The sequence below is a fragment of the Xenopus laevis genome, chromosome 2L, assembly GCF_017654675.1.
Source record: "Xenopus laevis strain J_2021 chromosome 2L, Xenopus_laevis_v10.1, whole genome shotgun sequence".
Taxonomy (NCBI): Eukaryota; Metazoa; Chordata; class Amphibia; order Anura; family Pipidae; genus Xenopus; species Xenopus laevis.
This window is the reverse complement of record NC_054373.1, coordinates 6,998,461-7,011,980: the sequence shown is the minus strand read 5'-3', so window position 1 is coordinate 7,011,980 and position 13,520 is coordinate 6,998,461.

Here is a 13,520-nt window from a genome sequence, read left to right as displayed (position 1 = left end):
CGTGGCGGCCACAATACGTCATCCTCCTCTCAGAGTTTTATTGACGCCCCTGCTCGGTATATATTCACAGCAACCAGCAGAGCTTCCCATCTATCATACAGTGATGAGCTCCAGAGGTAACCTGACGCTTTGTGCGCTCTCCCTGTCATGTGATTCCTATGGGAAGAGGTTCTGCAGCAGCTGAAGGCTTTACATGGATCAGGGATTCCTATAGAAGATGCTGAATGTTCTGTAGCCAGTTCTGATCTCCCTTCTGCATCCAATAGAAACTGTACTGGCTGAAGGGATCCGCACACAGGGGATGCTGGGAGTTGTATGCTACACACTGTGTATTCTCTTCTGGGCTGCAGCTTTGGACAATAAGAACAAGTCACATGTAGTTGCACAGCTTGTATAATATTAGTGGTACATTTAATGTGCAGAGACACAGCAGAACAGACACAAGGGGGCGCTACATGGAGCCTGGAAGTCTTATTTCCTTATTAGAATCACTGACTGATGGATTTATATATGAACATCATTTCCTATGTGACTTTATCTGACGTCACTCACTGTCTCCCTTTACTCACTCTCATTCCCCCACTCACAGACAGGGGGCAGTGCTGGGAGGAACCTGATTATTGTCCCTATATTAAAGGACCAGTAACAGCAAAAAAAAAATTTGTTAGTATACATCGTAAAAAAACCACCAAGACAAATTAAACTTTAAAATTGCAAATTCTTTATTAAAGGACCAGTAACAGCAAAAAAAAATTTTTAAAAAAATTAATTTGTATACATCGGGAAAAAAAACACAGAGACAAATTAAACTTTAAAATTGCAAAGTCTTTATTAAAGGACCACTAACAGCAAAAAAAAATTTTTTTAAAAAAAATTTATTAGTATACATCGGAAAAAAAAACACCAAGACAAACTAAACTTTAAAATCGCATTATTAAAGGACCAGTAACATCAAAAAATTTTTAAAAAAATTCGTTAGTATTCAACGAAAAATAAACGCGATACACCGCTCTGCTGTCAGAGATGTGGATGCTGCGATACTGCTTATTATACGATTATTGGCCAAGCTCGTGCTGCTGCTGCTGAAGCCGTCAGTCTCCTAATGGGGACGAGTAGTGTTGGGCAGCCGGCGATGCCCAAGAAATAATCTGGGATTGCGCACCATCAGCATGGCAATATCATAGGCACAGATCAATTCCTGGGTGTAGTAACCTGCTTGTGAAGACATTCTGGTTAAGGGCATTCTGCTGTTTTGCCATTGCTTGATGATCATATTCCTGTTCCTGTTTTTGTGCTTCCTGTTAAGCTGAGAGCAAGCATGGAGCAGGCCAGATCTACCTGCCATGTTCTAATAAATATACCAAAAGTTCCAGGGTGTATCTGACTACTTACCTGAACTAACACAGTAGAATCATTAACCCACTGCTAGCCAGCAGTTTATTACAGTGGCAACGAGGATTTGTGTTACTGGACTCAGAAACAGACTCAGCTGCAGAGCAAACAGGCTGCACAGGCTGCATAATTCTTCTCTGCACAGTGAGTAACTTCTTACAATGTCTGCCATTGGAAAAGTCCCAGAGTTTTCAGAATCTGCTGAAGAATTTGAGCCTTATTTGGAAAGATTTGAGCGATGGCTGTCTGCAAATGATGTTAGTCAGGAAAAGAAAGCAGATATTTTACTTGCTACACTACCAGCAAAAACCTACAGTCTCCTTAAAACTCTTATAACTCCTGCAAAGGCCACTGAATTGTCATATGAGAGAATAACAGAGACCCTCTCTCAGCATTATAAACCCCAGCGTATCATCATTGCTGAACGTTTTAGATTTTATGGGAGAAATCACAACATGGGGGAGAGCCTTGCAGACTATATTTTGGATTTAAAACGGCTATCTGCCTCCTGTGAATTTGGTACATTCCTGGATCAGGCTTTGCGAGATAAGTTTGTGTGTGGCCTCCATGATGAGTTCTACCTGCATAAGCTGCTAAATGAAACAGATCTCACCTTCAAGTCTGCTTGTAACATTGCCTTGGCTATAGAATTAACCAGGAGTGACTCTCAGCAATTCAAAGAGCTAAATAGTTGTTCATTTACAGATCTCCCTAAAATAACTACATGGTCTAAACCCACTTCACCAAATTCACCACAGCCACCTACAGTGTCAGTTACAGGCGAGCAAGCATTTCAGACACAAAGGGTCAATTCATGCTACCGCTGTGGGGGCCCGCATCAGCAACAGAACTGCAGATATAAATCAGAAACCTGTAGAAATTGTGGGAAGTTAGGTCACATTGCTCGTGTCTGCAGGAGCAAACCAGGCAAGCGCAGGGCGCAATACGTGACTAATTGTGACCGTCAGGAAAGTGACTGCACAGACTTGAATACAGTCAATACTACGCATGGGGGAGATGATGGCATACACATTAAGCTGGAAATTGATGGGCATCCAGTAAACATGTTACTGGACACAGGTGCATCTGTATCACTAATATCAGAGTTTGTTTACAAGAACTGTTTAGGTGGAATTGTATTGCAGAACTCACCTTTACACCTCACGTCTTATACTGGAGAGAAGATTCCTGTACTTGGACAGATCCAAGCGCCAGTCACATATGAAGGTCAGTCATTTATATTGCCTTTAGTGGTTGTGAAGGGTGACAGGCCCACTCTTTTGGGCAGAAATTGGTTGAAGCACTTAAAGCTGAATTGGGCTAAAATATTTACTATCAAACAAACTGAAGCTACCTTTCACAAAAATCTGGAACAGGTCCTGAGTAAACATGACTCTCTCTTTAAGGAAGACTTTGGCAGTATTAAGGGGCTAAAGGCAACTATCACTGTAAATTCAGGTGCAAAGCCCATTTTTCATAAGCCACGTCCCTTGCCATATGCCCTTAAAGAACCTGTGGAGAAAGAACTAGAAAGAATGGAACATTATGGTATTGTGTCACGTGTCAAATACAGCAGCTGGGCTGCCCCAATTGTAGTGGTCCCCAAAAAGGACAAAACTATTAGACTTTGTGGTGACTACAAGGTCACTGTCAATCGCTGTATTGAACCAGAACCTTACCCACTACCAAATGTAGAGGACTTGTTTGCTACACTTGCTGGAGGTAAATATTTTAGCAAGATTGATTTATCAAATGCCTATCAACAGCTAGAGCTGGACCCAGATTCAAAGACATTCCTTACCATCAACACGCACAAGGGTTTATTCCAATACCAGCGCTTACCATTTGGAGTATCTACAGCACCAGCAATTTTTCAGAATGCAATGGATCAGATTCTTCAAGGAATCGATCATGTGGTCTGTTTTCTGGATGACATTTTAATTACAGGTTCATCTGTTGAAGAGCATTTGGCATTGTTAGATAAGGTTTTATCAAAATTAAAAGCATCTGGGGTGCGAGTAAAATTGTCCAAGTGTCACTTTCTCCAGGAGTCTGTAGAATACTTAGGATACCGCATAGATGCACAAGGTCTTCACCCAACGGAAACAAAATTAACTGCTATTGTTAATGCACCTTCACCTTCAAATGTGTCTGAATTACGCTCTTTCTTAGGACTGCTAAATTACTATGGACGATTCCTTCCAAATCTGTCAACATTGTTGCAACCCTTACATGAACTTTTGCAGAAGGATACCAAGTGGGTTTGGTCAGCACAGTGTGAAAAAGCATTTCAGGATGCAAAGCAAAGACTAACCAACAGCAAGTGGCTAGCACACTATGACCCTAGTAAGCCACTTAGATTAGCATGTGATGCCTCACCCTATGGAGTTGGAGCAGTTATATCACATATACTGCCTAATGGAGAAGAACATCCAATTGCTTTTGCGTCTAGAACCCTAACACAAACAGAGCGCAACTATGCTCAAATAGAGCGGGAGGCACTAAGTATTATTTTTGGAATAAAAAAATTTCATAAATATCTTTATGGAAGGAAGTTTTCACTGGTCACTGATCACAAACCACTTCTGGCCATTCTTGGGCCAAAATCAGCAATTCCAACACTGGCAGCACTTCGAATGCAAAGGTGGGCACTACTCCTATTGGCATATGATTATGATATTGTATGTAGACGTTCTCAGGATCATGGGAATGCTGATGCTCTATCGCGGCTTCCATGCCCATATACAACAGATGTTCAGGATGAAAGTGTCATTTTTCAAGTTTCATTTGCAGAAGAACTACCTATTTCTTGTAAAGATATTGCAACTGCTACAAATCGTGATCCTCTTCTGGCGAAGGTGTGGGACTTTACTTCCAAAGGCTGGCCAAACTACAGCTCTGACAAAATCCTTAAGCCATATTTTGAAAAGAGAGATGAGCTTTCCATGGATCAAGGTTGCTTACTGTGGGGGATACGGGTTGTCATTCCCCCAAAATATCGTCAGAGGCTCTTGCATGAACTTCACGAAGGCCATCCAGGTGTAAACAGGATGAAAGCACGAGCTCGTGGTTACCTGTGGTGGCCAGGCCTGGATCAAGATATAGAAAGTTTTGTAAGTCAGTGTACTGCTTGTGCTTCTGTACAAAATCAGCCACCCACTGCACCCCTTCACCCATGGACATGGGCCACATCACCGTGGGAAAGAATCCATATTGACTATGCTGAAATAAACCAGCAAACATTTCTTTTGGTTATCGACAGCTATTCCAAGTGGTTGGAGGTGTTACCCACTAAAATAAGTACAAGCGAGAAAACGATTACTTTGCTGCGTAATTTGTTTGCATCCTATGGTCTGCCAAAGGAATTGGTTTCGGATAATGGACCTCAGTTCACATCTCAGGAATTCCAGTATTTCTTGAAACAAAATGGTATCAAGCACAAATTGACCCCACCTTATCACCCAGCTTCAAATGGTGCTGCTGAACGAGCGGTTCAGACATTTAAAAAAGCTTGGATGAAACACTCAGTAGCCAGTGAGTCCGCTGGCACTACAGGAGAGTTGAGACTTTGTCGATTTCTGTTTAGTTATAGGAATATTCCACATTCAGTTACTGAAAGTACCCCAGCGGAACTATTTTTAAAGAGGCACCCACGAAGCAGGTTGGATTTGCTTAAACCCTCTTTAGCTGATACAGTGGAGAAACATCAGAAGCAACAAGTCAGAGCACATAATAGCTCCAGACAAAGACACAAAGACTTTTACCCAGGTGATAAGGTCTTGGTTCGAGATTTCCGCCACTCAGGGCGCCTTTGGTCTCCAGGGACCATTTGTCATAGAAGGGGTCCCCTGACATATGAGGTGCAAATTGGTAACCGTCACGTTCATGTCCATGTGGAGCATCTGGTTCCAGATAAGAGTGTGTCACCCGTACCTCCTTCATTTTCTACAATTGACTTTCAAGTACCTGTAGCACCCTTACAGGAATTACCAGATGTCAACAATCGCTCTAATCCAATCAGTGCTACAGCCTCTGAGTGTGAACGGAGGTATCCGATACGAGCACGCAAACCTCCTGAGAGACTGGACTTATAATGTCACTATGTTATTGTTAACTTGGACATTTCAGCCTTAAAATGTTTTCAACTGAGTTATAACTGTTGGTTATATATATAATATATATATATTGTGGCGATTTACTTTTTGCTAAAAGGGGAGGAATGTAGTAACCTGCTTGTGAAGACATTCTGGTTAAGGGCATTCTGCTGTTTTGCCATTGCTTGATGATCATATTCCTGTTCCTGTTTTTGTGCTTCCTGTTAAGCTGAGAGCAAGCATGGAGCAGGCCAGATCTACCTGCCATGTTCTAATAAATATACCAAAAGTTCCAGGGTGTATCTGACTACTTACCTGAACTAACACAGTAGAATCATTAACCCACTGCTAGCCAGCAGTTTATTACACTGGGAAAGGCTGCTGCCCGGAGCCGCTGCTGATCGCGTATGAAGGCAAAGGCTTCCCTTCCACGCCCTGTGCACTCAGCGTTTAGACTTCCCCGGCCACAAATTGCAGCGCCGTGGCCAAGACTGACGGCTTCAACAGCACGAGCTTGGCCAATAATCGGTATAATAAGCAGTATCGCAGCATCCACATCTCTGACAGCAGGGCGGTGTATCGCATCGGCAGAGTCAGCGATTTCAACTCCCCGCACCAGACCAACACACTGGCTCAGCAAGGCAACTCCATGGAGTTGAGGCTGGACACCGGGTAGGCGCCTGCATGGCTCTTCTGCCTTCTCCTGCAGCAGCGGGCAGCCTCCAGACTCACGGACCTGTTGGACAAGATGCTGTGGGGGCTGCCGCTGGACATACAGCTGCTGCTGCACGGCGCTGAGGGCAGGAGACATGAACTGAGGAGGAGACGAGGTGCCGTTTTCTGTTGGGAGGATTCAGCAGCGGGCACTGCCAGCCCCGGGCACACTCAGATGGGCACATCGAAGGGGAGCAGGTGGCATGCACACCGCACTGATCCAGCTCTCCCAGTACCTGCTGCTGCTGCTGGGAATAGGGGAAGCGCTGCAGACTGTCACTAGAATAGCCAGGAGGAGAAATCGAGCTCTGCAGGATGGATGGTCGCCGTATCGCCTTTTTTGCAGAGGACAGGAAGTGAAGTTTCGGTAAGTTATTTCTTAATAAAGGCTTTGAAATTTAAAAGTTTAATTTGTCTTGGTGTTTATTTTTCGTTGAATACTAACAAATTTTTTTGATGTTACTGGTCCTTTAAAGTACCAGTTATAAAATTTAAAAAAAATAAATTTGTACATAACGAAAAAAAACCCCACCAAGACACATTTAACTTTAAATACATGAAGTCTTTACTAAGAAATAACTTACTGAAACTCCGCTTGCGCTCCTCTTCAGAAACGGCGTCAGGGCGCCGATCCATTGTGTGGGGCTTGATTTTTCCTCCCTGGCTATCTCCTATAGAAGGCAGGGAGGAGAAATCGAGCGCTGCACGAAGGGTTGTCACCGTGATAGCTTTTCTGGAGAGGAGCGCAAGCGGAGTTTCACTGTTATTTCTTAATAACGGCTTTGCAATTTTAAAGTTTCATTTGTCTTATTTGTCTAATGTATACTAACGATTTTTTTTTACATTTTTTCCAGATAAGGCACCGCCCCCAGCGATGGGATTGGCTGACAATAGTCTCTGATGTTGCAGCAACTCAAGGTAACATATAGTATGACCCATATAGTATATATAGTGAATAAAGTACCCCTTTATATAATATAATAATATAAGGATATTATAAGTTACCGAGGAGTTCCACGACTATATAAAAACACGAGGTCGAAGGCAGAGTGCTTTTATACAGGTCATGGAACTCTGAGGTTACTTCTAATATCCTCATATTTTGACAACAAGTGGTACTTTATTTATTATAATACACAAGTTTCAGTGAGTCATGTGACAGAAATGACATCAGAACTCACCGTTTATAACTGATGACATCAGAACTCACCGTTTATAAGGATATCATTTACAGGATATTCATGGCTTTTGTGTATTATATGTGTATATATATATATATATATATAGTCACACAAGCCGGGTGTTTCTGTTACTGCCTTAATCTTACAATTGTCTGAATCATGTTCTGTTCCCAGTAATATTTCTGGGGTGATTGTGCCCCTTGGACCTTTGTACCCTGCAGGTTTCCTACTGTTTAATCAGTTAGTCCCTAAGTAATATCCAGGCAACCTCTCTGCCTCTTTCTTTTCTGTGCAGATCCAAGTACCAGAATTAATGTTCAGCCAAATAAAATGCGTGAAATTTGTGTTGCCTGTGAATAATGCATTGATTTGAATAAGAGACCGGAATATGAATAGGAGAGGCCTGAATAGAAAGAGGAGTAATACAAAGTAGCAATAACAATACATTTGTAGCCTTACAGAGCATTTGATTTTCAGATGGAGTCAGTGACCCTCATTTGAAAACTAGAATTAATCAGAATAAAAAGGCAAATAATTCAAAAACTGTAAAAAAAAATGAACAACGAAGACCAATTGAAAAGTTGCTTAGAAAGGGCCATTCTATAGCACACTAAAAGTTACCTTAAAGGAGAACCACAACCTTTAAAGGGGTGAAAGGGGCAGTGTAAGTAATGGATTTATATTAAAGGAAAGACTTTCAGGGTTCAGTTTTATCTGCAGAGATTGTGCCCAGAGTGCACCCCAGTAAATAACCACCATTGTCAGGATTTACATAGAACTACAATCCTGTCACTTGAGGAATTTTGACAGAGAGGTGTTTGTACTGTTTGTAACAGCCACCATATTAATCCAGTGAATTCAGGGTCGGACTGGGGGCCCACTGGGGCTGCTGTCTCAGGGCCCCCTCTGACCCCCTCCCATACCACACAGTCCACTCTGGGGCCCCTGCCACAAACCAGAATGTTCTGTTATACAGATAGCTAGAATCTCAGCTGCCATAAAGCAGGACATGACTTCTGCTTGCAATGGGGATCAGATAGGATCTGTGCAGCCACTGGGACAGAATGTTCTGTTATACAGATAGCTAGAATCTCAGCTGCCATAAAGCAGGACAGGACTGCTGCTTACAATGGGGATCAGATAGGATCTGTGCAGCCACTGGGACAGAATGCTCTGTTATACAGTTGGCTAGAATCTCAGCTGCCATAAAGCAGGACAAGGACTGCTGCTTACAATGGGGATCAGATAGGATCTGTGCAGCCACTGGGACAGAATGCTCTGTTATACAGATAGCTAGAATCTCAGCTGCCATAAAGCAGGACAAGGACTGCTGCTTACAATGGGGATCAGATAGGATCTGTGCAGCCACTGGGACAGAATGTTCTGTTATACAGATAGCTAGAATCTCAGCTGCCATAAAGCAGGACGGGACTGCTGCTTACAATGGGGATCAGATAGGATCTGTGCAGCCACTGGGACAGAATGTTCTGTTATACAGATAGCTAGAATCTCAGCTGCCATAAAGCAGGACAGGACTGCTGCTTACAATGGGGATCAGATAGGATCTGTGCAGCCACTGGGACAGAATGCTCTGTTATACAGTTAGCTAGAATCTCAGCTGCCATAAAGCAGGACAGGACTGCTGCTTACAATGGGGATCAGATAGGATCTGTGCAGCCACTGGGACAGAATGTTCCGTTATACAGATAGCTAGAATCTCAGCTGCCATAAAGCAGGGCAGGACTGCTGCTTACAATGGGGATCAGATAGGATCTGTGCAGCCACTGGGACAGAATGCTCTGTTATACAGATAGCTAGAATCTCAGCTGCCATAAAGCAGGACATGACTTCTGCTTGCAATGGGATCAGATAGAATCTGTGCAGCCACTGGGACAGAATGTTCTGTTATACAGATAGCTAGAATCTCAGCTGCCATAAAGCAGGACAGGACTGCTGCTTATAATGGGGATCGGATAGGATTTTTTTTTATTTAGTAAAACTTATCAATAATCATCGGCTCAGCTAAATCAAAGTGATTTTAGACTATTCACCACCAATAAGCAATTAGTCCATGAGTCCATGAATCTTTGGCCTGGCTGAGAAGACCCTTTCAGAGTCCTTCCTCTGTCTATAATTCCCACCCAAAAACCCTGGCAAAGTCTTTTCCTTTGTCCATGAAAAAGGGTTTCCTCCTTCCCCACTCACCACCTTCACCTCCACAAACCTGACCACAGTCCAAAGTCCGTCTTTCTATTAGTGGACCATTGCACCACATTTCTTCCTGACAGTCTGGTCTCTCCCTTCCTCTTTTCTTTAAAGGGAGTTGGATTGTCAGTTCCTTTGTATTCTCCTGTTCTAGTTCGCTCTCTTCTTCTCTCTCTATTTTCTCTAGTTCCTCCTGCTCCTCTCTTTCAGCTCTTTCTCCCCAGGTCTCAGACTCCTTCTCCAAAACCACAAATTTGTTTTTGATGGTAATTAAAAATGCCAAAAACCAACAAAGTACCACAGAAGAAATGAACTGCTAAAGAGAGTTATCGTGTCGCACAAACTATAACAAATTGAGTAGAAAATGAATGGTGTTGTGCTGGAATAAAGTGTGAACAAGGGAATCACATCTTGGTGTAATTAAATATTGATTACTTCAATTAATAATTAAATTCATATTGTGAAAGACAGAAATGAGTGTCATCATTGAGTATTGTGAAAATCTTTGAATCAAAGGATCCAAATCACAGAGAGGTTTCTTTGCAGCAATTACTGGTTTATTAACAGCAGAACAGTCCAATAACTGAGTGCTACACAATATGTTGGCGCTATATAAATACATGTTAATAACTGAAGTGAGCAGTCACTCATTTAAGGCACCTTCACATACAGTAGTGACAAATCCCTCCCAGAGGTAAAATAGGCAAAGTGCAAGTTACCAGTGGTGTAACAGGATTTTACTAGACCCTATAGCAAATTCAATTTAGGGCCACCAAATATTAGTAAGTTGTCCTATTCTACCAAAAACCTGCTTATTAATTAGCGCCACACTAGGCCCTCTACTCTCCTGGGCCTCCCTGCAGCCACAGGGTCTGTTTCCTCTGTATTATGCCCCTGTAAGTTACCCAGGACTGGATTTGTGGTGAGGGCACAAAGGCCTGGGCCTAGAGCAGCAAAATTTTAGGGGCGGCATACTGCCCAGCCACATCCTAAGGAGCACTGGGGACTCAATGCTCCCTAGTGCTCCGTTGCTTGAGAGCAGACCCGTGTGAGGGGGGGGGTTGCACAAGCTGGGGCAATTCCTCAATGAGGGTAGTGCTTTGGGATCCTCAGCCTGGGGTCTTGTCTCTTGGCACCCCACCTGGTCCCTCACCCACTGAAATCCCTCAGCCTGGGGTCTTGCCTCTTGGCACCCTACCTGGTCCCTCACCCACTGAAATCCCTGCACTAGTGGTTCACACACCACAGGGTCCTAACCTCATTGATGATAAGCTACATCAACGTTTCTCCTGTCCACTTTAAGACCTTGTGCACACCATATTATATATATTTGATTGCAGTCCTTCTGACAGCTCACAGGGACAAGTCCTTAGTCTTCCATCTAAACTGTATCATATTAGTTGGAGATAACCACTGAATGACTCCATGAGACTCAAGTGAGAGATGTGGAACCTTCATAAGTTCCCTGTGGTTTATGGCGTATCACAAAGGAAGAATGGGTAGCATCGCAAAGCATGGGTCAGGAATGTTACAACCAGTATCTGCCAAGTATGTCAACCCGGCCCAAAGTTTTACCAGGATTTACAGTACAAACCATGTCCAATGTTACCCACTCTGATAACATCACAATGGGGCAGGTTCTATGGTGGAGTCACTGAAAAGGAAGGGAGATATGGGTGGAGACATCACAAGCGGGAAGCAGCTTTGTTAGAAGTTTGGCTTCTAACTACCCTTAGAATAAGTATTTTTTCCCAAACCAGACTGTCGACCCTGTAGGTTTGGGACAGCCCCCATGTCACTAATACAGAGCTCAGCTTAATGAGTGGAAGTGAGTGGCACTCATACTCCTCTGCTCTGTTTATTTCATCACTAAAACATATGAGAACCCAACCACTATAAATCCTTGTGCTTACAGTTCGGATGAGAATGTATCATTTGGAAAAACAGCCAAGCAAGGAAACCCCATTGGGGCTCATTTATAAACACTGGGTAAATTTGCACCTGGGCAGCAACCAATACAAAGATTTCATTGTTCAACCTGTAGCTGGATTAAAAAAAGGCAGTCACTGATTGGTTGCTATGGGTCACTGCCCAGGTGCAGATTTGCCTATTGTTTATAAATGAGCCCCACAAAGTTCGTGTGGATTATACAATGAAATAGCAGTAAAATATAAACTTTTGTTAAAGGAAGACCATGTTGAAAACCCTCCGTTGCTGTCTCAAATTTGCTTCTGAATGCAAAATAATGTTTTCAAGCTTCAAAAGTGCAATGGGATCAGATCCTGGATTAACACTTTACCAAGGGTATTAACATCAGTTGCCTGGAATCGTCTCACTAAAAAGACAACCAACTCCTTCCTTCCATCTTGTGACTCTTCCATGCAGATCATGTTTGTGCAAGCGACGCTGCTCATTGGACTTCACTATTCCTGAGCCAGTGAACTTTTCCAGTGATCTAGGGGGTTTTGCTCTACATATCAGAGTCTTCAAACCACTGGCATTTATATCATGAAACACAATCAAACAGAACAATGAAAGAGTGAGCATGTAACACATGAGGTGTTTTATATCTAGGGATGATTTGATTTACTGTTTAGCATGTACAAATCGTAACTTTAAGAACTCCCAATTTCCTTCTCTCCCACTTGGATAGCCAACACCCACCACAGACCTTGGATTCTGAAGACAGGTGACCTGCTGTACCAGGACAAGATGGTTACACAGGCCCGGATTTGTGGAAAGGCCACCTAGGCCCGGGCCTAGGGCGGCAAGATTTTAGGGGGGCGGCATGCTGCCCAACCACACCCACATTGGTTCAAAAACACTGGGGATGCGCTATAGATACAATAATTTTTTTAATTTCCCATGCACCAATCCCCATTGCTCCTGTCCCCCTGGAGGGGACAGGGGCGATGAATGGTAGTGGGCCTAGGGGTGCCCACTATGTAAATCCGGCCCTGTGGTTACAACAATTTCTATGACATGGTTCTATGAGATCTTGCTTGGATTTCACAGTGACTTGTAACCTGCATCTTACCAGCTACTAGAAGCCAAACTTCATATTTTATTTGCTTACAAATGCATCTCACTCTTGAATAAAAAATACTGAAGAACATCATCTCTCATGTTGGTTGAGCACTGAGCTCCTGCAATGACTTGTTTCTCTTGCCTCCCATGACTGCTATTAGAAATGGTCCAAATACCACATTCTCAATCACGTACTGATGCGCTTTTCTAAAAGAGAAGATCTTCATATATTCGACTGCCACCTGAACTATAGTGCAATGCCAAAAGGCCTGGGGCTGGGCAGGGACAAAACAAAAAGCAGCAGCTGTACAACAGACAATGAGACGAAAGGCTCAGAATAAAGGAACAAAGGCTTAGACGGGATATAAACAACAGTCACACACACACACCAGTATAATGTAACAGGAACATATTGTTGGCTCTAACGCAAAAGATCTGGGGATATATGTGTGTGTTTGATCCTAATCATGGAAGACCTGTTACAAAAATACTCATATTTTTGTAAAAGAGGTGAGTCTTATATAAATAGCATCAAATGTAAGCGATATATATTTTTGCTCTAGTACAGATGTCACTTTTTCCACAAATCATTGCTTGTTAGACTTCATCAGTTCAAGTCTCAACACTTGGAGCTCCGGGTTTCCATCAGGGCTCCCCCTAACTCACAACTTGTATCCATCAAGCAGCCATAGTTCTACAAGAATCAAGAAAGCAAATGAGTCAACTGGAATCTGACGCTCAATGTCCTCCAAGCTGGGCCTTCAGGTGGATCTAAAAGAGCAAATATTTACTGGTTAGAATATATGGCAGGAAGGGGTTGGCTATAGGAAACAAAGACGAGATTGGCATGTTTATGATCATAAGTAAATAAACCTTGTGTTAATGTATCGCGATAGGCACAATTCTT